We start from the raw sequence: 24,291 nt of genomic DNA on the forward strand, positions 1-24,291 counted from the left end.
TCATAATGGATTTAATGATCATCCCTTGATGTCTCATCGTTTATGCAAAATTTTCCTTAATGGCACTTTACATCTAAAGCCCCCATTCAAAGACCCTATAGTGCCATGATATTTGACTTTAGCTTTATAATGCCTAGCTCACCAGCCCTTTGAGCCAGCAGCTACTTGTGACCTCAAATTTTTGTCTTGGAAAACCCTCTTCCTGGTGGCTATCACATCTGCCAGGAGAATTCCAAATTACAAGCTTTATGTGTAAAGCATCCTTACATCATTTTTCACAAGGAGAGAGTGTCACTAAGAACTAACCCATCCTTCCTTCTCAATGTGGTATCGGAATCTAATATTAACCAGTCTATAAAATTGCCAGTCTTCTTTCCAAAATTTTCAAAGATGAATACTGTTTACATTTGCTGGATGTCCACAGACAATTACATTTTTACCGAGATAGAACAAAATTGGACCAATTATTTGTATCCTTTTCAGGACCCAATTTGGGTAAATCGGTATCTAAAGTTACCTTATCAAGATGGCTAAAAGATCGTGCCACATTCATCTACAATCAGAATAAACTCAAACTACCTGCTCTGGTTAGAGCGCATTCAACCAGATCTGTTTCCACTTCAGCTGTCATTTATTCCAAGGCCTCTATGGAAGAAATATGTGCAGCTGCAACATGGGCAACTATTCATACCTTTATCACTCATTACAAATTAGATATGGTCTCCAGGGGAAGAGCATCCTTTGGCTGTATGGTACTAAGGACTATCCTTCCTTAGGACCGCCCAGGATCTAAAGTAGCTGGGGACTCTGTCCCATCTGTCAAGACTGAATGAAGATTGACAACCTCAGATAAAGAAGTTTTGTTCTTACCATAACATTCCATCTGTGTTGTCGATCTTCATTCATTGTTGACATCCCACCCTCCTACCCCGTTAGAGAGACTTCTGTTGGATTGCACCTTGTTCTGGGAGGTTATAGGGTTATACCTTAGACGTGGCTTCTGTCTTTTCTATACTGGGCTGCAAACTCAATCTGAGTTAATGGAGAGAGAGTCATTGTGGGTAGAGCCTTAGCTTAAGAGTTTTTGGCTGGTGCAAATTGTATAACAGCCAAGTAATTTCTGAGAGGTCGGAACCAAACCCATATGTCAAGAATGAATGAAGATCAACAACACAGATGGAATGTTATGGTAAGGACATAACTTCTTTTTTTCCAGGCTGTGCCCATTGCACAAGTGCAATCATCTTCAGTAAGTCTACATTTACTACTACTAATAATAATAAGCAAATTGTCCAACTTTTGACATGAGGAGCACCGGCCACCAATATTAACAGGTGTTACCTTTATATATACATAACATTTTGTACACTGTACAAGATAATTGTACTTTATCAAATCATTAGTGGCATACTAAGTTAAGGAATCCATTTTCCTACCTTACTATAGCAGTAAAAATCAGAAGTGAAAACTAAAATATTAATAAAAACAAATCTCTTCTTACTAAGCAGTTGCACAATAAATCACAAACCAAGACAGGATCATTTCAGAGAATGTATTTATTTATTTATTTGACATTTGTTAACGGGATAGTCCGACTGAGCTAGAGCTCTTTTTCAGTAGAGGCCCAGGGAGAAAAGCTCCACAATTATAGACAAATAATACAATAATCAGAATAAGAGATCAATAATTCTCAATTGAAAATACACAAAGTTTTGAGTCAAAAGATTATAGTAATGTATCAGTTAGTTCTAACTGAGTTCTTATAGACAATTAAAATCAGACATTATATAGACAATTAAAATCAATTAGACAAAATTATATACAAGTTAGTTTCATTATACACTGCAGAAGAAAAGGTTGTAAGGGAAATTTGTTTATACAGGCAGTGTATAAAGTATGATGACAGCATTTTGGCATTCGCTTGTATTTAAAGCATTTTGAGTAAAATAATGGGACTGTCTGAAGCTCTGGATTGTCCTGTCTGCAGTTTGTGTTCATTTATAGTTGACTAGGCCCCTTGGAATGATTAGTAATTACCTATATACAAACTATCCCTTTCTAACAATGAACTGAAAATCCAGAGGTTGTTGATGTTGTGTCTTTTGACTTTTCCTGGTTAGGGGTCGCCACAGCGGAACTCCAGTCCACTAATGATTGACAGTAGATTTTTATGTGCCGAGTTGCCGGCCCTGACGCACAACCTTCAATGAAGGTGCACCAATTCACGCATGTCTCCACACAGAAGACAGTCTAGCTGAGAATAGAACAGGACAATGTCTTACTGTGAAGCGACAATGCTACCGCAGCATCACCACTGCAGTCCAACTGAAATGAAAATCCAGAGGTAAAACAACAAAATATAAATCAAAATAAATCTTCTCTTACCAAGCAGTTTCACGATCAATCACAAATTAACACTGGATTGTTTCAGTTAAGTTCTGGAATGGGGAGCTTTTGATAGATTTGGGAAAAAGTTTATTCTTCTGCAATTCTATTTTTAAGCACATATGTTGAAGCTTATGATGGCACAGTGGTGCAGCGGTAGCATTGTCACCTCACAGCAAGAGGTTCTCTGGTTCGATTGTCGGCTGGAGTGCCTTCTGTGTGGAGTCTGCATGTCCTCCCTGTGTTCGTGTGGGTTTCCTCCCACTTTTCAAAGACATGTGTCTGGACCATTTCTCCCTGGGCCTCTGCTAAAAATTGGCTTCGTTCCAAGTCGGACTTTCCCGGTAAACAAATGTTAAATTAAAATTATGCACGCCTCCTGTGAGAATATGACAAATATTCTGGCATCTGTTTCCTCTTGTGAGAAGAAATCTGTTTTGTACAACTTGTTTTTTGTGTGCTTCAAGTGACTACCCACTGTTTGAAATGTGCATATGATTCTGTTGATGCCACCTCCAGGGCTGCTGCCACTGGAACTGTTATGAGGAGGTTTGCTTGGCTGCATTCTAAAGACCTCCCACAGCATGTAAAATAATTAAATTTTGAATTCTTCTTTGGATAGCGAATTAGTTGTTGGTCCTTCTACTGCACAGGCCATTAAAAAGTGTGATGAGAGAGGAAAGCTGATTCAAGGGATCTCTCAGATTTTTCATGCCTCCTTCTCCAAGTTTGCCAAGGGATTCAATGTTCCCACCACATTTTTTAAAGCAAAATAAATAGACCTAGCAAGCTACTGGTAAGCAAATGTTTAACATAGGTAAATGGAACACGAACAAAACAAACTTCCCAACGTACAAAGAATGAAAACAAAGAATGTTGCCAAATAAATCCAAATCCAATGTTTAATCACAATCACATGCAAGTTGGTTAGTGCTTTCGTCCACAAACATTCCAAAATGAACTTTTTCAAACCAAAGTGCTACAGCACATGACAAAAATATATATCAAACCCTAATCACATATTCATTAGCTGAATAATAAAACTACTAACAATTTAAGAATGCATCTATAATTACTTAAGGGTGCATATATAGGTTCATAGATTAGTACTAGGCTAACTGCCCTTGTGGGCCATTTTCAGCTTAGCCAATTACGCCATGAGAGAATCAAACCCTGCACCTTATGTTTGTAAGGTAAACACTTTAACCATTATGCCAAACTCCCACCCTACCCATATCCTATACCCTATAACTACCCATATCATTTTTGTAAAGCTTTCAGTCTTAGAATACACTTCAAGGAACAATTTTCGTTCAAACCAGGGAATGAGAATGCATTTAACTTAATCTGCCAGAGTAACTCCCTTAGTTCTAAATTTAATGACCACGGACCACCCTTAGGATTCTTTAAAACCTGGTCAACTATCATAAAATTAAAGTAGTGATTCAGGTTCTGAACAATGTGCTTGTCCAGGGCATTATTTAAGTTTTTCCTATTGATGTTATACGTGGGTTCGTAAATGCGTTTTCAAATGTCTTCCAGTCTTCGCTAAATAAAAGGAAGTACATAACTGGCAATGGGCAATATATATAACCCCTGGCAAATTACAGTTGTAATTGCCGTTAATATAGTACCGGACCACAAATATGAAAGGAGTCACCTATACCAATATGTTTACAATGTGGACAAAAAACACATTTTTTCATACCAAACTTAGGCAAAAGTAAATTCAATGGGCACTCAAGTAAATCCTTGATAGCGCAACCTCTTTTATAAATTATTCTAGGTTTTAATCCCAGTTTAGACCTTATAGATGGATCTTCCATGAGTACCGCCCAATTTTTAAATAAAATGTTCTTTATGTCAGGGCTGTCGACCGAAAAAGGCATAAAACTAATCGAAAAATTAATATGGGAGTTAATGCTGAATAAATGGGCCCACTAGTTGGATCATCATCCACAACAATATTTAATGTAGTAGATGAGTCATTGTGTTGGATACTTAAAATTGTTCCCTTATTTAGAATAGGTAAGAAATGTCCTGTATTTCTCTTAAATTTCACTTCTGTAATTAGACCATTTATTAGGTCCAATGGGTAGCCTCTTCTTAGGAACATGGTCCTCAAATTGCTACATTCCTCAATAAAGTCATGGTCTAGTGAGATCATGTGGGCTGCCCTGACAAGTTGGCCTTTCACAACTGCTCATTTTTGGTGGACCGGGTGTGCACTGTCATGGTGGAGAAAGGAGTTAGAATAAGTGGGCTTCCTAAATATTTTTGCTAGGTACCTGCCATTACTAAAGTCTTTAAGTAAAAGAACATCAAGAAATGATATAGAGAGTTTTTCAAACTCATATGTAAACTTTAAAAAATCGGTGGTATTATTTATATAATCAGCAAACTTATTAGCTGTCTCTCTGTCTCCCTTCCATATAACACCGATGTCGTTCAGGTACCTAGTATACCAAAATATTTGATCAGATACATGCCCATTTTCTAAGATAAATTGTCTTTCCCAATGTGCCATGATGATATTGGCAAAACTCCCACCACAGGGAGACCTCATGGCTACTCCACTTTTCTGAAGAAAGAGTTCCCTATTGAAAGATATGCAGTTGTTCTTCAATACAATATCCAATAGAGACTCAATTAAATAAATTTCATGGTGCTCTGCTCTCTTCATCACCAAAAGTTCAGAAACCCACCTAATACCCATGTCATGAGGTATCACAGTGTACAGGCCTTTAACGTCCACTGTGAGGAAATTGTATTCATTGTGATATTGGAGTTTATTCAATTCATCTAAAAAAACTCCAAGAATCACGACAGATTTGTCTTTCAGAAGTTAAATATGTCTTTAAAAGGTTATCTATTAACTTTGCACAGGCGTATGTAATTGATTGCCTCCCATCAACTATGGGTCTTAGGGGTGGGTTATCCACACTTTTGTGGATTTTCAGGATACAGAAAATCACAGGTGCAAGGGGTGCAATGATGTTCAAATAATTAAAAAGGTCTATGTCAATGGTAGAGTCAATAAATAACTCATTAATATGAGCCCTGACCTTTCTGTAAGCACCATTTAACTCATTCAAAGAAACTTTCTCATAAGCTTCAGAGTTCAGTAAAAACATCATCCTTCTAGTATATTCGCCCTCATCCATAAACACCAGCCCGCCCCACTTATCAGGTTTCATGACTCTGATTTTACATGACATTAAATCCCTAAGAATGTCCTGATCTGTTTCAGTTAAGTTGTTATTAAAGTAAAGAGACCTAGAATTAGCTAACAAAGATCTGAGGTCTAATTCACACATTTTTTCAAAAAAGTTTAAGCTAGGATGTAACGGAGGGTTATACAAACTAGAGATTCTAAAGTCATTATTAGAGTCACTCCTGAATCCCAATAAAATGTTCAAGTTCAATTCCCTCAAAAATACCTTAAGATCCAGGAGTGTTCGTGAAATGTCCAGTCTTGAGGAGGGTACAAACGAAAGTCCTTTCGCTAACAATTGGGACAGCTCAGAGATGACACCATATGAAGAGAAATTGTAAATCTGAAAATCGTCTTCAGGGTTAATCAGCACATCTGGGTAAGGGAGAATTTCATTTGGATAGTGATGGTTTACCTCCACTTGCAATCCCGTCTCTTGGGACATTGATTCTGTGGTTGCTTTCGTTGGTTGTTCCCTTTGTCCCTCTCATTGTCCGAAAACCCTGATTGGAAGGGCCAACTTGTGGGTGTAGATTTTGATTAGAACCACTGCCTTGAAAGTCTCATTGTTTAAGATGGTCACTCCACCTAACAGCACCTGCATAACTGTCACCATTGGTTCCTAATGGAGCAGAGGAGTGGTTCACCTCTTCATTCATAAATTCACTGTGTCAACCGCACCATTAAGATTAGCATTATTGGGGTCGTCAATATTTATTTGCGCAAAGCCCCAAGCTTGAGATAAGGGAGGAGATGGATTGACAACTCTATTAAAATAGTCCAACCTATCCTCTCTCTAATTTTTTAATTTTGTTCCTCCGTATCTTTTCTATAGTTGCATCTATGCTTGAATAGATATGACAAAAGTCAAACTTATAGTGTTGGAAGTCATTGCGATTTTCTTATGTCCTTCTCCAATACTTCCACTTTGTGGATTAACAAATCAACCTGTAAGGTATAATGTTTTATCAGTAGGTTTAGGAACTCACAACCTTGTTTATTGAATAGTTGTATGAGTTCCTGATGAAATAATGAGTCCTTAACAAGGCCGTTAGGGTAACTCCACCAGCGAAGACCCTTAGGGATGTGTTGCCTTTTTACACATTCTTTCAAATATATGATTTCAGTCTGTAACTTTTTAATTTTCAGGATTTTATAATAGAACACATTTAGATTATTCACAATAGTTTGTTGAATAATGCTGACACTATTACTGCCTGACTGATTAGCGCAGTCCAAATTGGAACTATCACCTCCCAAACTTACGGGTTCCTTTAACCAGTCTTTTAATAAAGGAATACTGTCACGGGAGCTAGATAAAGCCAAAGATGATTGTTGTTGGCCATTCAATTGGTGATTCCTGAAGTTAGCCTCCACACCATGGTTGAGAGCGGACCCTAAAGACAAAGGTCCGCTAATTACATTTACTTCATTTCTCTAGTTAAGGTCGGCAGCAGAGGTGGAATTATGAGTCACAGTATTTAGATAGAAGGTAGAAAGACTGCCAGACCTGTTATTACTATTTAAGATTGTACTCACTTTCATAGGTCCAACACAACTGCTGGTATTCTTGTCAAACTTAGCCGCCAAGTCATCCACACGTTGGGTGAGCCATTGTATTAAGGTGACTAAATTAATGTCTGAGTCCCTGCCAGAACAAGAGCCAGATGGGCTCACAGAGAAAAGGTGTTGTGAATTGGCAAACCCTTCTTGTTCCATTCCTTCAACAACAAACTGGTAAATGGAACACAAACAAAACAAACTTCCCAACGTACAAAGAATGAAAACAAAGAAGAATGCTGCCAAATACATCCAAATCCAGTGTTTAATCACAATTGCATACGAGTAGGTTAGCGCTTTCGTCCACAAATATTTCAAAATGAACTTTTTCAAACCAAAGTGCTACATCACATGACTAAAATATATATCAAACCCTAATTACATATTCATTAGCTGAATAATAATGACATCACACATAAGTTTTAACTAAAGGAATACCAGCATGTTGTTGTTGTCTTTCGGCTTTTCCCGGTTAGGGGTCGCCACAGCGGAACTCTGGTCCGCTAATGATTGGCAGTAGATTTTCATGAACACCAAGGTGCCAGTTCGACATTCAACCCTCAATGAAGGCACGCCCATTTATGCATGTATTTCAAATGCCCACCCAACCATGGGGAGGACATGCAGACTCCACATAGAAGGCACTCCCCGCACTCCAACTGAGAATACCAGCAAAAAACTATTAATTTAACAATACATCTAAAATTACTTACGGTTGCATATATAGATACCCTTATCATATTTGTAAACCTTTTAGTTAACAAAGATTATATATCTTGCCCATTGCCAGTTATGTACTTCCTTTTATTTAGGGAAGACAGAAAGACATTTGAAACAATGCATTTACGAACACCTGTATAACATCAATAGGAAAAACTTAAATAATGCCCTTGCCAAGCACATTGTTCAGAACCCGAATCACTACTTTAATTTTATGGTAGTTGACCGATAAGGACAGGAAGCTTCCAAATCAGGACCCCCCCCAAAAACAAAGGACAGTCTAATAAGTTTGGATGACTGTATGAATTATTTCCACCTCTAACGCTGTCAGTCCTTTAATCTTTCCAGAAAATCTGAACTTCCATTTCTCTCTTTGGCAACAGATAGTTTCAGATAGATGGATTCTGAGAGTAATTCATCAAGGTTATGGATGGCAGAGGGAATCTCTTCCTCCCTTTTAGGGGATTCCTCAACACCCACCAGACTACTCTCTTATCATTCAACATATGTTTGCTCAGGTGTGATAGAAGTTGTCCCTCTTCCTCAGTTAGGGGAAGGATTTTACTCATGGATGTTCCTGTGCCAAAGAAAGCAAATTCCTAGAGACCAGTTCTAGTCTTTCCTTTTTGATTGTGATAGTATGTAAGATATAAATGCTGTCTCTTCATAATTTGTTACCCCTTATTCCCCATTTGAGTTTTCTAGTGACATTAGATTTAAAAGATGCATATCATCACCACTGGCATAGTGGCTAAGGTCTTCACCTCCCATTCACAAAGTACAAGGTTTCATCCCGACCTCCTCTAAATGTCTGTATGGAGTTTGCATGTTCTCCTGTGTCTCTGTTGGATTCCTTCGACCTCCCAAAAGCATGTTGAATGGGCAGCAGTACAGACTGTAGATGGTGTATAGACCAACTCCTTTGGGCATCAACTGTGGTGCCCAATATACTTAAGATAGAAGAACACAGATCACAGACTGCATGTAGTGTCAAGGCTATTCACTCAGTGGTGTGAAATACAGCTCTAGGGGATTTAGTGATGTTGACTAATGACACCAAAAATGGAGTGGGACATTTGCCAATGATAAGTGAGTTGAGGACCCAACTTACTCCAACTCATACCAGGGATCAATACTAATTGTGGGAGGGGGTATGTGCCCCTAATGGCCAATGTGCTCCCACCATAAAGCTCAGCAGCCCTGTGTCAATAAGCTACTGGCTGACCAATGTCCAGTTGCCCAACTTGTGTTTCCTGGAAATGCTGCATTCAGCAAAAGCTAGACATAAAATTAATTAACCTGCCAAACATGAACAGGGCACAGCCTGGAAGTAGATGACATGGTGGTAACAAGGAGGCTGGACATTCTATCTATCCAGGAGACAAGAAGGAAAATTTATGCAGCAAAACCACTTGCCTTAGGATACAGAGTCTCAGAAGGAGAACAAACTAGAAATGGTGTAGGAATTGTGGTGAGTGAGAGGCTTCAGAAGGCAATGAGGGATGTCAACAGAATTAGTGACAGACTCATGGCAGTCAGACTCCAATGTAAGGATATGGCACTATTTATAATCTCAGTCATTGTCACATAACATGGTTGTGATAGTGAGGAAAAGAGTGCACTCAGACAGCAGTTGTAGGACCTACTAGATGAAACAGGGCAACAGGAACTGGTGTTGAAAATGGGTAAACTGCATGTACGTATCAGGATGTACAAAACAGGATGAGGACTGTCAGAGTTCACATGGGTGAGGCAACAGGAATAAAAAAGGAGAGACCATTGTCTGTCATATTGCTTGATGGTTGCTAACACATGGTCCAGCAAGACAGTCACATAATCACATAAAAGAATGGCCAACATGCAACTCAGGTAAACTTCCTGCTATTAAGGAAAGGATATTGGAGTAGAATCAGTGATCACTAATCATCCTCAGCCCACAGTATAAACCACTGGTTGCCATAATCAGCTACAAGCAATGGTCAGAGAATGCCCTAAGGTCAACAGAGACTAGGCTGAAGACATGAAAACTGACTGGGGAGAAAGCCCAAGAGTTCAAGGAATTACTCAGGTTCTAGCACCTAATTAGGAAGAGGAAATAGGTGGAGTCGAAGAAAAATAGCAGCACATCAAAACAGCATGTATGAGGACCATAGAACATATATAAGTCCAAGACAGATATGGAAATAAGGTACATAAGGAAAGTTGGTGAGGGATGCAGAAGTCCAGGAAGTCATCAAAAGAAAGAAGGAGTACAAGAAAAAGTGTAAGCTAGAAAGGATGGATTAGCCTAGGAAGGAATACTGGTTGTCTAACAAAGAGGCTAAGTGAGGAGTTGCAAAAGCAAAGAACAAGGCATCAGAGTTGTTTACCAGCTTCTTGAAGTTGACTCTGTAAATTTCACAAAGAAAGTATCAGGTTCAAAGGCAAAGATAGAAAGATAAAAAAGATAGTTAGACACCCTTTGTAATGGATACCAGCAACAACTTGCTCACTAGTCCACAGGACATCAAAGAATGAATGAAGAAAACTCCACAGAAGTTGTATTGCCCCAGACACAGTCTACAATGAAAGAAGAGGAGGAGTCCTCCTTAGAAAAACTAAGAACATCACTAAGGAAAATGAAATCAAGAAAAGCAGCAGGCACAAATGAGGCCATAACAGGTATGATAAAGATGTTGGTTGAGATAGAGGAGAAATGGCTCCTGAGGGTACTCAAAGCAGTATGGAAAGAAAGGCATATTGCAGATTTCTGGATAATAAGCCAGTGTTTAAGAACAAAAGGAACATTCACAACCGTAGGCAGTTTAGAGGTATCAAACTCCTATTACATTGCATGAAAGTTCTGGAAAGGGTGAGAAGAGTAAGAAGGAAATGGAATCTGAGCAATTCAGATCAGGATGCAGCACAATTGACCTGATGTTTGCAGTGAGACAGAAAGTTGAAGAAGCTAGTCATGAGGAAAGAGTCTAATTGAGCTTTCTTAGACTTTAGAGAAAGCATATGACAAGGTTTCAAGAAAGATGATTTGGGCAGTCCTACAGTGGTTTGAAGTCACAAAACATTGATAGAATTAGTGCAGTCTATGTACAAGGACCCAATAACTCAACTATGAACAGTGTTCAGTCTCACGGTAAGGTTCCCAGTAGGAATGGGTGTACATCAGGATTCAACTCTGAGTCCACTGTTGTTCATACTAGAGATGAACTGCAGTAGCAAACAGGTTGGAGAGGACAGATCAGCAAAGCTGCTGTATGCAGACAATGTGGCATTACAGGCAGACTCTGAACAAGAACCTCAGCAAAGGATAAGGAAATGGAATGCAAAACTGAAGGCACATGGGATAAAACTGAGTACAGATAAGACACTTGTAATGGCAGAAAATGGGGGAAATCAGAAGAAGCTCATAACTGAAACAATTAAAAATAGTGGAACAGATTAACAGCTTCAAGTATCTTGGAGGGGTGGTTGAGGAGAATGGAAGTCTAAATGAGGAGGCCAAAGCTATAATCAGAGTGGCTGCAGACAACTGCCACAAAGTGTCAGTTGTATTATATGACAGAAGAATGCCAAAGAAGCTGAAAAATAAGGTGTACAAAACAGTGGTGTTACCAGTACTACTGTATGGTACAGAAACCTGGGCAGTAAAGTCAAAGCAGCTGAGGAAGCTAGAAGTGATGGAGATGAAGCGCCTGAGATGAGTGGTAGGATGCACACTGTGAGAAAGATGAAGAAAAAAGGATATAAGAGCAGAAGCCAAAGTAGCTCCAATTGTAGAGAAGGTCTAATGGAGCAGATTATGGTGGTTTGTGTGCAGAGGACAATCTGGTGAAGAAGATTTAGAACAGATAGGAAGAAGACAAAGGAAATGAGTGAGTCCAGCAAAGATGCGGATGGATTGTGTGAGTGAAGACCTGCAACTGTCAAAGAAGGTAAAAGAGTAGCATTGAATCAAGGGAGATGGTGATAATTGTCTGGACACCTTGACGTCATGTAGAAAATGGAAAAAGAGGTGTTGAAGTTGATGATCACCATCACATTTCTTTATTTATATAACAGTTGTTTACCGGCAAAGTCCGACTTAGAACAAAGCCAATTTTTAGCAGAGGCCCAGGGAGAAACACTTTAGACATATGTTTTTGTAGGATGCACTCTGTGAGAGAAGACATTCCTATAAATGCAAATTTCAGGCATTTCTTAATTTTTTTGTGTCTGTGTCCCATTATCAGTTCTCTGCATTACCATTTGGTCTAGTTACTGCTCCAAAGGTATTCACAAAGTGTGTGGCTCCTGTGATAGCCTACTGCAGACTGCAAGGTATTCACATTTTTCCTTATTTAGATAACTTGCTTATCTTTCCAGAGACTTTTTTCAAAGGGTCAGGAATATTTCAGTTGGATAAGGGATTTCCTATACAGGCTGGGATTCCAAGAAAACTTACAGAAGTCTTGTTTGACTCTTTCTAGTGCTGTTTACCTGGGGTGTCTCCTGGACACCTCAGTTTAAAAAGTCTTTTTTCCACAGGAAAAAATAGATATGTATTTAGATATATTTCTGAGTTTTTCTACTCAGACTACTCTCTCAGCAAGGGAATTCCTCAGGATCTCATGACATCCGTGATATTCATTATCCCTTTTGCAAGACTCCACATGAGAAAAACCCATTGAAACCTGAAGCCTCTATGGTCCCAGCAACATCCCATGACATTTCAGATCCCTGTTTTGGGATTTGTGAAAAGGGAGATTTTATAGTGGAGACATCAAATTTCTTAGAATCCAAGTCACCCATTCTCCCTTCCCGCTCTAGTACAGTCAGTCAGACTTTGCCTGAGGAGCGGTGTCTATGGGAATAAATGTGCAGAGTCTTTGGAACAAAACATATAAACATAAAAGAAATTCTAGCTCTTATAAATGCTCTCAATTTTCTCAGACATCTGCAGTCCTTGGGACATCTTCAAATGTTTATAGTCACATTAATATGGCACATAAACAGGCAAGGGGGAAACCAGAGTTTACTGTCTGTGCAAACTACCCATTGTAGCCTAGAATACATCTTTTCATCAAAATCTCACTCTGCAGGCATCTTACATACTATCAGAGCAAAATTGTAGGGCAGACAAGCCGAGCAGGACCAGGACACATTCTCACAAATGGAAACTGAATCAGGTGGTCTTAAAATAATTGATTCAAGCAAAACTAATACTTCAAAAAGATCTGTTTGCCTCTACTCGCAACAATCAGTTGGCATAATTGTTCTCCAGAATTCCATGCAAGAAAGACTGGATGACAGATATATTGTCATTTCCTTGTGCAGGAATGTTCCTGTATGTTTTTTTACCCTTTCTCCTAGTATCTAGGGTCATTCTGAAGATTCAGAAGGACTCGCCAGAGCTCAATGTGGTGACTCGCTTCCAGTCCATGCAACAGTGGTTCTCCCTTGTTTTGGAAATGTCCAGGGGCAATTACCTCAAGTTTCCTCATAGACTGGGTTTACTCACACAAGACCAGGGGTGGTTAACACATCCTTACCCAAAACAACAACTAACTGCCTGGATGATGGAAAGTTAACACCTTATAGGCACCTTTTTATGAATTCAACACTTGAAGAAGCCTGCTCTGCAGAGACCATAGGGAATGCCAACTGAAAGAGTATGTGGATATCCTCTACAAAACTGATTTCTGGCATGAGCTTGACTGGGTACTATGTGATGCCACTGGCATTACCTACTCTGTCAAGCAGTCCACATACTTTAAATTTCCTCTTTGAAGATTTATCTGTCAATAGCTTGGCAATCATGTTATTACTGTACTGAATTTGTACTTGCTTTGCATTATTTTGTCTTTCTATGCTTTTACTTTCAAGGAAGCCTTGGCAAGGAAGATCATTGGCCAAGGAAGATCATCATTAGACTTGCAGGTTTGGTACTTGTAAATGAAATAACAATTCCTTTAGCAGCACAAGTATTGAATGCTACAGGTCTAGGAGTGTCTTTACCTATTGCTCACCTGGTTGCATTACATTTTAGTACTTGTTACTGGTTCCAAGAATCACTCAATTTTGTTTTTCTTTTTTATGGTTAGCTGCTCATCATAACTTTATTCTCCACTGCAGCACTATTATTTGTTTTTAAATTAATGATATTACTTCATGTTTTGTAGTGAGATACAGAGGAAATATTCAGATCACATCCTACACTCAACTAACACTCCTGTTGTAAACAGCACTAAAAGCTGCTGTCCATTCAGTCACCTTGCTGTCCCCTTTCCTTTCACCTTCTCTGCCTGTCCCTTCTCTACTGTACTCACTACCCCCACTGTTGGGTAGCTGGCCCTGCCACTGTAGTTTTTCCACAACACACAAACACACACTTATAGCCAGTTTAGAGTGTCAATCCACCTACTACATGTCTTTGGAATGTGGGAGGAAACCCGTACACCTGGAGGAAATATGCACAGAATGCACCTCAGCCAGGATTTGAACAGGGAGCCTGTTGCTGTGAGGCGACAAGACTATCAGCTGCACCACTGTGCTGCCCCACAAAGTGTGTAAAGAGGAGTGGAAATAATTGGTCCTCATTTTGTAGATATTAATTGGGATTGTTAATATTGTGAGTTATATTTTTCAAAGCACTGTTACTTGCTTGGCTGCACGCTGAGTACTTTCATACATGTGGGCTTAAGAATTGCTTGGAAACCACCAAAGCTGGACCTGACATTTGAATGGTTCCCTTGCTAACCTTTACCTAAGTCCAGTAAAAGTTTATAACATGGACATAAAGAAACTTGTTAGTGGCTTTGTGGCAAATGCACCCACCATGTAGAGTAACAAACCCTTTACATTCAGCTATTAGTTAATTCCGTGATAATCATTTCCTCCCACTCTTAGCAAGCAGCATAATATAGCAGAGGTAGAACTGATCTTGGGTACACACCACTGCATCATAGGATGTGGGCACATCTACAGACAATTTTAAATCATGAACATACCTTGCAACTGTCCAGAATTTTACCTAATATTTTTTGGTCCATTCCTCATAAAATTTGTGTTTGTCTGTAAAATTACCAAGGACAGAAGTCACTAAATAACAATCATTTGACTTCCAGAATTAATATCATTCAGAAAATGTGTATGAATGTAAAACCTGTTATTCTAGCAACTTTCCAATTTTATAAGAGCAATATTTAAAATCCATCCCTATTTTTGGACTTTTGTCCCCTCATTATATTAGGCTTTGCCTGGATTTCTTGCTGTACGAGGTTGAGAGGTATGATCACGAATTTCCTTTATTTTATATATTTGGGTTATGGGAGAAATCTTAGCATCTGATAACACTCCACACAAATGCCTGGAGGACGCAAAGATTCCACCCATTATGCACCTTAACCAGTAATTGAACTTGGGAAGCCAATATGATATAAGAGTTCGACTCAATGCAACATCCCCTTTGGTTGGCTTTTGCTACTTGCTGCAAGTTGTGGGCAAACTGCAGCTGTAAACAACTATTTTTTTACTCCCAACTCTCGACTGTAACAGGCAGCCATCTCTTTCAGAGCACAGTATTACTACAATACCGTGGTCATACTTTGTTAAAAAAAAGTGTAGTTTATTGTACAACTTTACCAGAAAATTTGTGGCTACTTGTACTAACAGTCTAACACCAAAAGAGAAACTAACAAAGAATGCTGAACTCTTTTTAAAATAGGTTCATCTAAATTCTAACTTCAGAACTGTGTAATTATGAGCCACCAATAAAATCCTGAATATTAAGTAGGTTTATAAATAAGTCATATGTCATTTAATATCTATTTTGCTTTGTAGACTGCCACACCAAACATCTGCTGTCTGCATTTCCTTAAATGAATAACTTACCATAAAGCAAGCTGATAGAAACAATTCTGACTAACAGGGGTTATAGTAAGAGGTTTTGCATTGTCATTCAGCTTTAGGAGCTCTGCTATCAAAAAAGCCTGTGCTCAAGCATCAGTCACAGATACTCATTACTAAGGCTCCATTTAGGGAGATTGCCTTTCAGAACATAGATGACCACAATTTTTTTTTTACATGTTTAAGATGGTTGGCTTTAAGAAAGTCTCAGGACACTAAAATAATGCAGTGACATTCTGACAACATTCTTTTTGTAGCAGTGTCAACCCGATTCCCGAGTCACTTAATCAGGCATCTCATGACACTGATGTCACCACACACTCCCCTACACACTGTCGATGTTAGGGGATACACCAGCGATGTGCGATGATGTCAGCATCAACTAAAAGTGTAAGTAAAAAAAAAAATCAGAATTTGAAGAGGCCACTTGGAAAATCGTGGCACCCTATTATTTTGCCAGTACAGAATACAGCTCTCGCAAGTACGGCTGGTGCCCAAGGCCAAAACACGTAACTCAATCAAAAAAAGAAAGGCCAGCACCCTATTATTTTGCACCCAAAAATGGAAAATTCCAAGCGGTTCAGTACAGTGTGCATACCACCCACTTACATACATATATATGGCAAATTCAGCGTGTCCAATCCACCTACTTTATGTCTTTGGAATGTGGGAGGAAACCCATGTAAATACAGGGAGATCATGCAGACTCTACACAGAAGGCACCCAAACTGAGAATCTCTTGCTGTGAGGTGACAACACTATCTGCTGCACCACTGTGCCGCCCACTCTAATTATCTCTACCTAACTCTCACTGGCAATATGTGGATTTGGGCTATGTCATGGTACATCTGGTGTTGAGCAGCCAAGGCCTGATGTGTCTCTGGAGCTGACTAATACATAGGTTCATAGGTTCATAGGTTGGTACTAGGCTATATACAAGCCTAGCCATAACAATTACCTGGATATTTCTTCCCCCAATATTTACTTACCTGGACCCCTGTCTAGCAGGGTGACTGACATGATCCCTGGGGTGAATTTCCTATCTCCCATCCAATCGTCAAGGTTCCTTTTGAAGAGGGCCAAGGAGGCGCTCTGCTTGACATGTATGGGAAGTCTATTCCAGAGTATTGGGAGTCTCTGGGTCAGGAACCTATCCCTCCAGCATGTTTTGTTTATTGTGATGACAAGGTTTATATCCCTGGAGCATGTGGCTCTGAGGGATTGGGATTTCTTTAAGTGGAGCATGTTCAACAGCTCAGGGTTTGACATGGCCTTGTATGTTAAGCAGAGATTGCCTCTGAGGAGACAATATACCACATAGCATAGCTGGAGATTTTTTAGATGGTCAGCATAGGACATCTGCTTTAGGCCTGTGATTCTTTTAGTGAGGTATTTCTGCGGCCTTTCAGCTGTTGCAGATGTCTTGTGAGGTACATACCAAATGGGGTATTGTACTGTAGAATAGGTCTAATGAGGGATGAGTACAGTGGGACAACGACCTTCTTTTTTTTCTGGATGAAAAGCCCTTAGTGATGAGGTGTGCCACATAGAAGGATTTCCTGACTGTTGTGACGATGTGGTTATTGAAAGTGAGACCACTGTCCACCTGTGTCCCTAAGTCTCTCATCACACTTTCGGTGTTTAGTGTACTGCCACCTATGTGGTAATTCATGGATACATGTTTTTTCCCAAAGGGGATAACTATACATTTCTTGGCGGTAAGCTTGAGCCCATGGCTCTGGCACCAAGCAGCTGTTTCTGTAAGGCCCTTTTGTAGAATGTCCACATCATTTGGGGATTCAATAATGGCTCCCAGTTTGCAGTCATCTGCAAACTTTGTTAGCCAGAGTCCCTTAGTGTTGGCCTGTACTTAGAGAAGTAGATGCCAAACAAGAGCAGTCCCAGAACTGAACCCTGAGGTACTCCACTTGTCAGGAGCTGGATTTGGAGTTGACTACTTTTACAGTCTGGGTTCTGTCAGTAAGCCAGTTGGCAACCCATCGAGTGACGTAGGGATTTATGCCCAGCTTAGTATGTTTATCTATGATTCCAGGAGGATGGTGTCAAAGGGCTTGGCGAGGTCCAGATAGGCTGTTTTAACTGCCTTACCCTCATCCACAGTTCTGGGGACTGATTTGAAGAAGTCAATCAGCTTTAGGAGACAAGATCGGCCCTTCACAAAACCAAACTGGGTGAGGTCCAGTGTTTGAAGGTTGCCAATGTCTTTGTTTATAAGTTCCATGGTAATGCGTTCCATGCCCTTGCAGATCAGGCTCGTCAGACCGATGGGACGGTAGTTCCTGGGATCCAAGGTGGATCCCCCTTGTGGAGTGGGATAATTGTGGCTGTGCGCCACTCAGTGGGCACAAATCCTGAGGTGAGGCTATGATTAAACATGACACTTAGGTGAAGTGCCAGTTCATTTTGTAGTTCATTTAGTACACAGCCCAGGACATCGTCTGGTCCCATGGATGCTGTATTCTTAGCTTTAGAGAGTGTAGTTTCTACCTGTGTGGCCATGATTACCGGAATTTGGCAATCTTTTGGTATTGAGATGGGCCCTTTAGAGGTGAGAGTGGGGTGAAATTGGCACTGAATTGATCTGCCAGTGATTTGTGTTGTAAGTATGTCTGGTCCAAATTGTTTTTCATTTTTACCTTATTATTTTATTTTAATTTATATTTCTTAATAACATGTTTTACCTAATGGTTTGTGATCAAGTGATTTGCAGAGAGCATTTAAGATGTCACATGTTGTGTTCAAGATGTCTAATGAAATCTTTGTGACAAAAGGGCTTACTTGAATTGGTGTTGTGAAATAAATTCTGGTTTCCTGGTTGCCCTGCCTGTGTGCTTTTTATTCTTACCAGGGTACCCAATTATACTGAGCAAAATTAATACTAATACAAATGGTAGTGTTTTACCAATGCAGCAAAGCTTTCAGGAGCAGCCACATTGTCAACAAATAAATATAAGTACTCTCAAAAGTTAAAATATTCTCTGAAAGACTAGCCACAATGAATAGTTTAAATATACTTAATAATAAATAATAAAAGAACATGAAAATACTAAATATCTATTTACAATAAACACCAGAGTTTCAAGCACAGGAAATATTGAAAATAACACAGATGGATAGATTCACACAGATACAGAACTACAGTACCTAACTAATCTCGCTATATTTTCCTGACTGATCTATAGAACTACTATTCCCTGGTTAATTACTAAAGCAATGCAAGATGAAGTGGGTGAGTGATCCTTCTTTGTCAGGTTTTCAAAAAAAAAGACTTCTGTCTCATCTAGAATTAAAACATCACTTCAGTGCTGGATTACATAATGACATCATCTGGTCATCTGACTCTGGTTCCCAAACTACTCCCTTTACTAGAAATTGAACAAGAATGTAGCTTATATGTGTCATAATACACATAGAGCTTTGCTAAGATGTGTTATGCTATCTGGAAGCTATAAAATCATTACAAAAACTTCCACCTTTCCAGGGTAGCAATTAGTTCACCCCTAAGGGCAATACAGTAGTCCTGATTTTCACTGACATTTTGTCTGTCTGCAATTAGAACTGTAAGATACAACCTTTATGGCTTAAACCAGGTAATTTAATTTCAGACTATTTTTTTCAAAGTTAGCTGGACTGAGATTAACCTTGTCTCTTTCAGTATCCTATGTTACAGTGTATTAATTCCAACAGTTACAATACAGTTTGACATACAGGTGTATTTCTTTTCTGTCCAGCAGGACCCAGTATTGTTTTTTTTTAACACAAGGAGCTTTACAAATAAATTTTCAGCACAAGCACCTGTACAAATTAGTTTGATATACAAATGACATATCATTCTTTACAAACTTCCAGCTAGCTGTAATGGCATATGTTACACATCCACTGCCTGACTTCTCCTGGCACAGCTGGTAATACCTAGCACAAAACAAACACTCAGACTAAACCACCAAACTATTTATTGTATAAAAAACAGAGCTTCCGTGTACAACCCCTTCCTCAGTGTTCAGCTGGTAATACCTCACATCATCACATCTCTCCCCCCTTTGAAGACTCAAGCTAGTTTTTCAAGTGACTCTTGAGAAACGTGGCTTGAGGGGACATGAGTCTGTCTGGGAGCACATTAACCCATACCCTGTCGTGACAGCCCAGCTGCATTGGCATTGCTGCCCTTACTACGGTAATGCACTAGGTGGGTGTATCCAGGTTTCCCAGTGAACATGTCCCCAAACTTCTGTAACACTGCTTAGATTTCTCAAACCTGGGTAGGGGAAAGATGCTGGGACAATGCTACCCTTTCCACTGAGGTGTCAGTCCAAGCTTCAATGAGGAAATCAGTCACCAGATATCCTTAGGCTCCTCCTGCCACCCACAAATACTTAGTACCAGGACCTCCCTATCATGGTAAGGCTTCATCATGTTAACATGGTGCAGTTTGTGCCCCTGCCTCCTGTTTCCTGCCTAGCAGTTCTACCATGTAGTTAACATCACTGACCTTCCTTACCATTTTGAAGGGTCCTTCCCAAACTGCCTGCAGTTTATTGTGTCTGACAGGAATGAGCGCCATAACCTGCTGTCCTCACAGCATACTCTTGGGCTCGAGCATTCCTGTTATACCAGAACCTTTTTCTGCTTTTGGGGTCCTGCCAGATTCTCCTGGGCCAAGTCCATGAGCTCCCTAAGCCTTGTCCTGAGGTTTAGAACATATGCCACAACAGACTCCTTGTGGGATTCACACACACACCCTCCCACTCATCATGAATCATATCTAAAGGCTCCCTCACCCTATGCCCATACAACTCAAAAGGTGAAAAACCTGTGGTTTCCTGGGGTACCTCTCTGTATGCAAGCAGGAGACGGGGAAAATATTTGTCCCACTCTCTCTTAAACTGGTCTGCAAATGCCCATAGCATGATCTTTAGTGCAGAGTTTAACCTATCCACAAGACCATTAGTCTGGGGGTAATTTTTAGGTGCTTCACCCCACGGTGCTCTCAGAGACAAGCCAGCAAATCTGACATGAAATTGGCACCTCTGTCAGTCAGTATTTCTCTTGGGAAACCTACCCTGCTGAAAATCTCTAACAAAGCATTTGCCACTTTCTCTGCCTCAAAGTAGGACAGAGTCACCGCCTCAGGGTATCTAGTAGCATAATCTAATATCACCAGGATATTCTTCTTCCCTTTGGAACTTGGGGTACTCCGAGGCCCCACAATATCCATTGCTACCCTCTGAAATGGCTCCTTAATCACAGGCAAAGGTATCTGGTATCTTTGTATACAAATATAACACTAGTTTCTGCAACCTCAGTGGGTTCAAGTTGCAAACAGGAAGCAGATGTTATCCCATGTCACTACCTAAGGAGTTATCCACCTGTTGTGGTGTAGGGGACCCTACCACTACACTTTGAGACTGTGTGCCACTTTCCTCAGGCTGTATCAGGAGTATGAGAGTCATGGTGTCAGTTCCAGTACCCATTTTGCTGTCAACATCAGCCTGATGTGCTATATTGCACAAGATGAGGTTGCTTCTAATGATGACACTAAAAAAAAAAAATATATATATATATATATATATATATATATATATATATATATATATATATATATATATATATATATGAGTCTGCTACTTTAGTGAAGTAGCCCATATGTTGACCTCCAAAATGTCTACTACAAAATATCGACAAACCGAATGTTAACATGTTATCATACATGTGCCGAGAAAGAACCTTGGTGCATGCAACAAATAACATACAATTTTGCAGGGGTGCAAGCTGCCTTACACCCTTCACACCCACTGCTAATTATAAACACTAACTCTGAGATCACACAATCCTCGGGGAAAGGAAACATTCCCCTACCCAGAGATTGTCAATCTCACACATCTGTTGGCCACCTGAGTTGACCAAATGGTGATGGCCCCCTGAGTATTAGCATTCTGTCATTTTTGTCAGGATGTCCGACATTCATAAAAACACACACACACACACACACACACACACACACACACACACACACACACACTGATGCATAAAACTGTGCATGCATATAGCAAAACTGTCTTCATGTACTAAATGCAAACGCTAAAACTATTATTTTGTACTACATATTTGTTTTAAATTTCCTATATCATGATTTGTGTAATGCCTTTAAGGCTGGGGTCATGCCTGCAAAGGATCCTCAGAACAGTGTACTTACCTGTGTAAGAAATGTATAAATAAATCTCATGTTACCATGCTTTAGTGCTACAATGGTGTCAAGTATTGCTTATCACATTATATTTTTTTTCTGTGCTTTACTGCAGAATGTGTATTTCAGTTTAAAATGCATTCCATGGGACTTTCCATAACTCTGCTCAATGAATTTGAAGGACATTTTTATTTGCAGATATTTCTGTCTATGGTCTGATCTTGTTGCTTCATTAACTTAATAACCAGCTGTAGTGGCTCTGACCCAGTAGTCTGTCTCTTGAAAGAACTAGTGATGTCTATCATTTTTTTTATTTTCTTTAATCATCTCTGTCAGTGAGAACAAGCCAGGTATCTACCATTATGAGGTACTTTCATTACAGATATTTTAATCATGCCCAGAGCCTTATAGAAGGAAAGAAATCTTCTTCTTCTTCTTTTGGCTGCTCCCATTAGGGGTCACCACAGTAGATCATCTGTTTCCATTTCTTCCTGTCCTCTGCATCTTGCTCTGTCACATCAACCACCTGCATGTCCTCTCTCCCCACATCCATAAACCTCATCTTAAGCTTTCCTCTTTTCCTCTTACCTGGCAGCTTTATCCTTAGCATCCTTTTCCCAATATACCCAGCATCCCTCCTCAGCACATGTCCAAACCAACGCTATTCTCACCTCTCTGACTTTGTCTCCAAACCATCCAACCTGAGCTGACCCGCTAATATACTGATTCCTAATCCTGTCCATCCTTGTCACACCCAGTGCAAATCTTAACATCTTTAACTCTGCCACATCCAGATCTGACTCCTGCCTTTTTGTCAATCCCACCGTCTCCAACCCATATAACATAGCTGGTCTCACTACCCTCTTTTAGACCTTCCCTTTCACTCTTACTGGTACCCATCTGTCACAAATCACTCCTGACACTCTTCTCCACCCACTCCACCCTGCCTGTACTCTCTTCTTCACCTCTCTTCCACACTCACCATTAATCTGAATTCTGATCCCAAGTACTTAAACTCATTCACCTACACCAGTTCTACTCCCTGCAACCTCACCATTCCTCTATCCTCCCTCTCATTCACACACATATATTCTGTCTTAGTCCTGCTGACCTTCATTCCTCTCCTTGCTAGAGCATATCTCCACCTCTCCAGGATCTCCTCAGCCTGGTCCCTACTCTCACTACAGATCACAATGTCATCTGCAAACATCATAGTCCATGGGGCCTCCTGTCTAATCTCATCTGTCAACCTGTCCATCACCATTGCAAATAAGAAAGGGCTCAGTGCTGCTCCTTGATATAATCCCACATCCACCTTAAATGCATCTGTCACTCTCACTGCAGACCTCACCACTGTCACACTACCCTCGTACATATCCTGTACCACTCTTACATACTTCTCTGCCACTCCCAACTTCCTCATACAATACTACAACTCCTCTCTAGGCACCCTATCATATGCTTTCTCCAAGTCCACAAAGACACAATGCAACTCCTTCTGACCTTCTCTATATTTCTCCATCAACACTCTCAGAGCAAACATCGCATCTGTAGTGCTCTCTCCCGGCATGAAACCATACTGCTAATCACTAATCATCACCTCCCTTCTTAACCTAGCTTCCACTACTCTTTTCCATAACTTCAAGTTGTGACTGATCAGTTTTATCCATCTGTAGTTACTACAGCTCTGCACATCACCCTTATTCTTAAAAATAGGTAACAAAACACTTTTTCTCCACTCCTCAGGTATCCCCAAGATTTCATTAAACAATCTGGTTAAAAACTCCACTGCCATTTCTCCTAAAAACTTTCATGCTTCCACTGGTATGTCATCTGGACCAACAGCCTTTCCATTCTTCATCCTCTTCATAGCTGTCCTTACTTCCTCCTTGCTAATCTGTTTCACTATCCCCACATCATCCAACCTTCTCTCTCTCTCATTCTCTTCATTCATCAGCCCCTCAAAGTACTCTTTCCATCTGCTCAACACACTCTTCTCGCATGTGAGTATGTTTTCCTCACTATCCTTTATCACCCTTACCTGCTGAACATCTTTCCCAGCTCAGTCCCTCTGTCTAGCCAATTGGTACAGGTCCTTTTCTCCCTCTTTAGTGTCCAACCTTTCATACAATTCTCCATATACCTTATCCTTAGCTTTTGCCACCTCTTTATTTGCCATGGTCCTCATGTCCTTATACCCCTGTCTACTTTCTTCATCTCTCTGACAATCCCACTTCTTCATCACCAGCCTCTTCCTCTGTATACTCTCCTGTACTTCCTCATTCCACCACCAGGTCTCCTTGTCCTCCTTCCTCTGTCAGATGTC

This window comes from Protopterus annectens, chromosome 1.part1 (genome assembly GCF_019279795.1).
Source record: "Protopterus annectens isolate FY-2018-M chromosome 1.part1, PAN1.0, whole genome shotgun sequence".
NCBI classification, from domain to species: Eukaryota; Metazoa; Chordata; order Ceratodontiformes; family Protopteridae; genus Protopterus; species Protopterus annectens.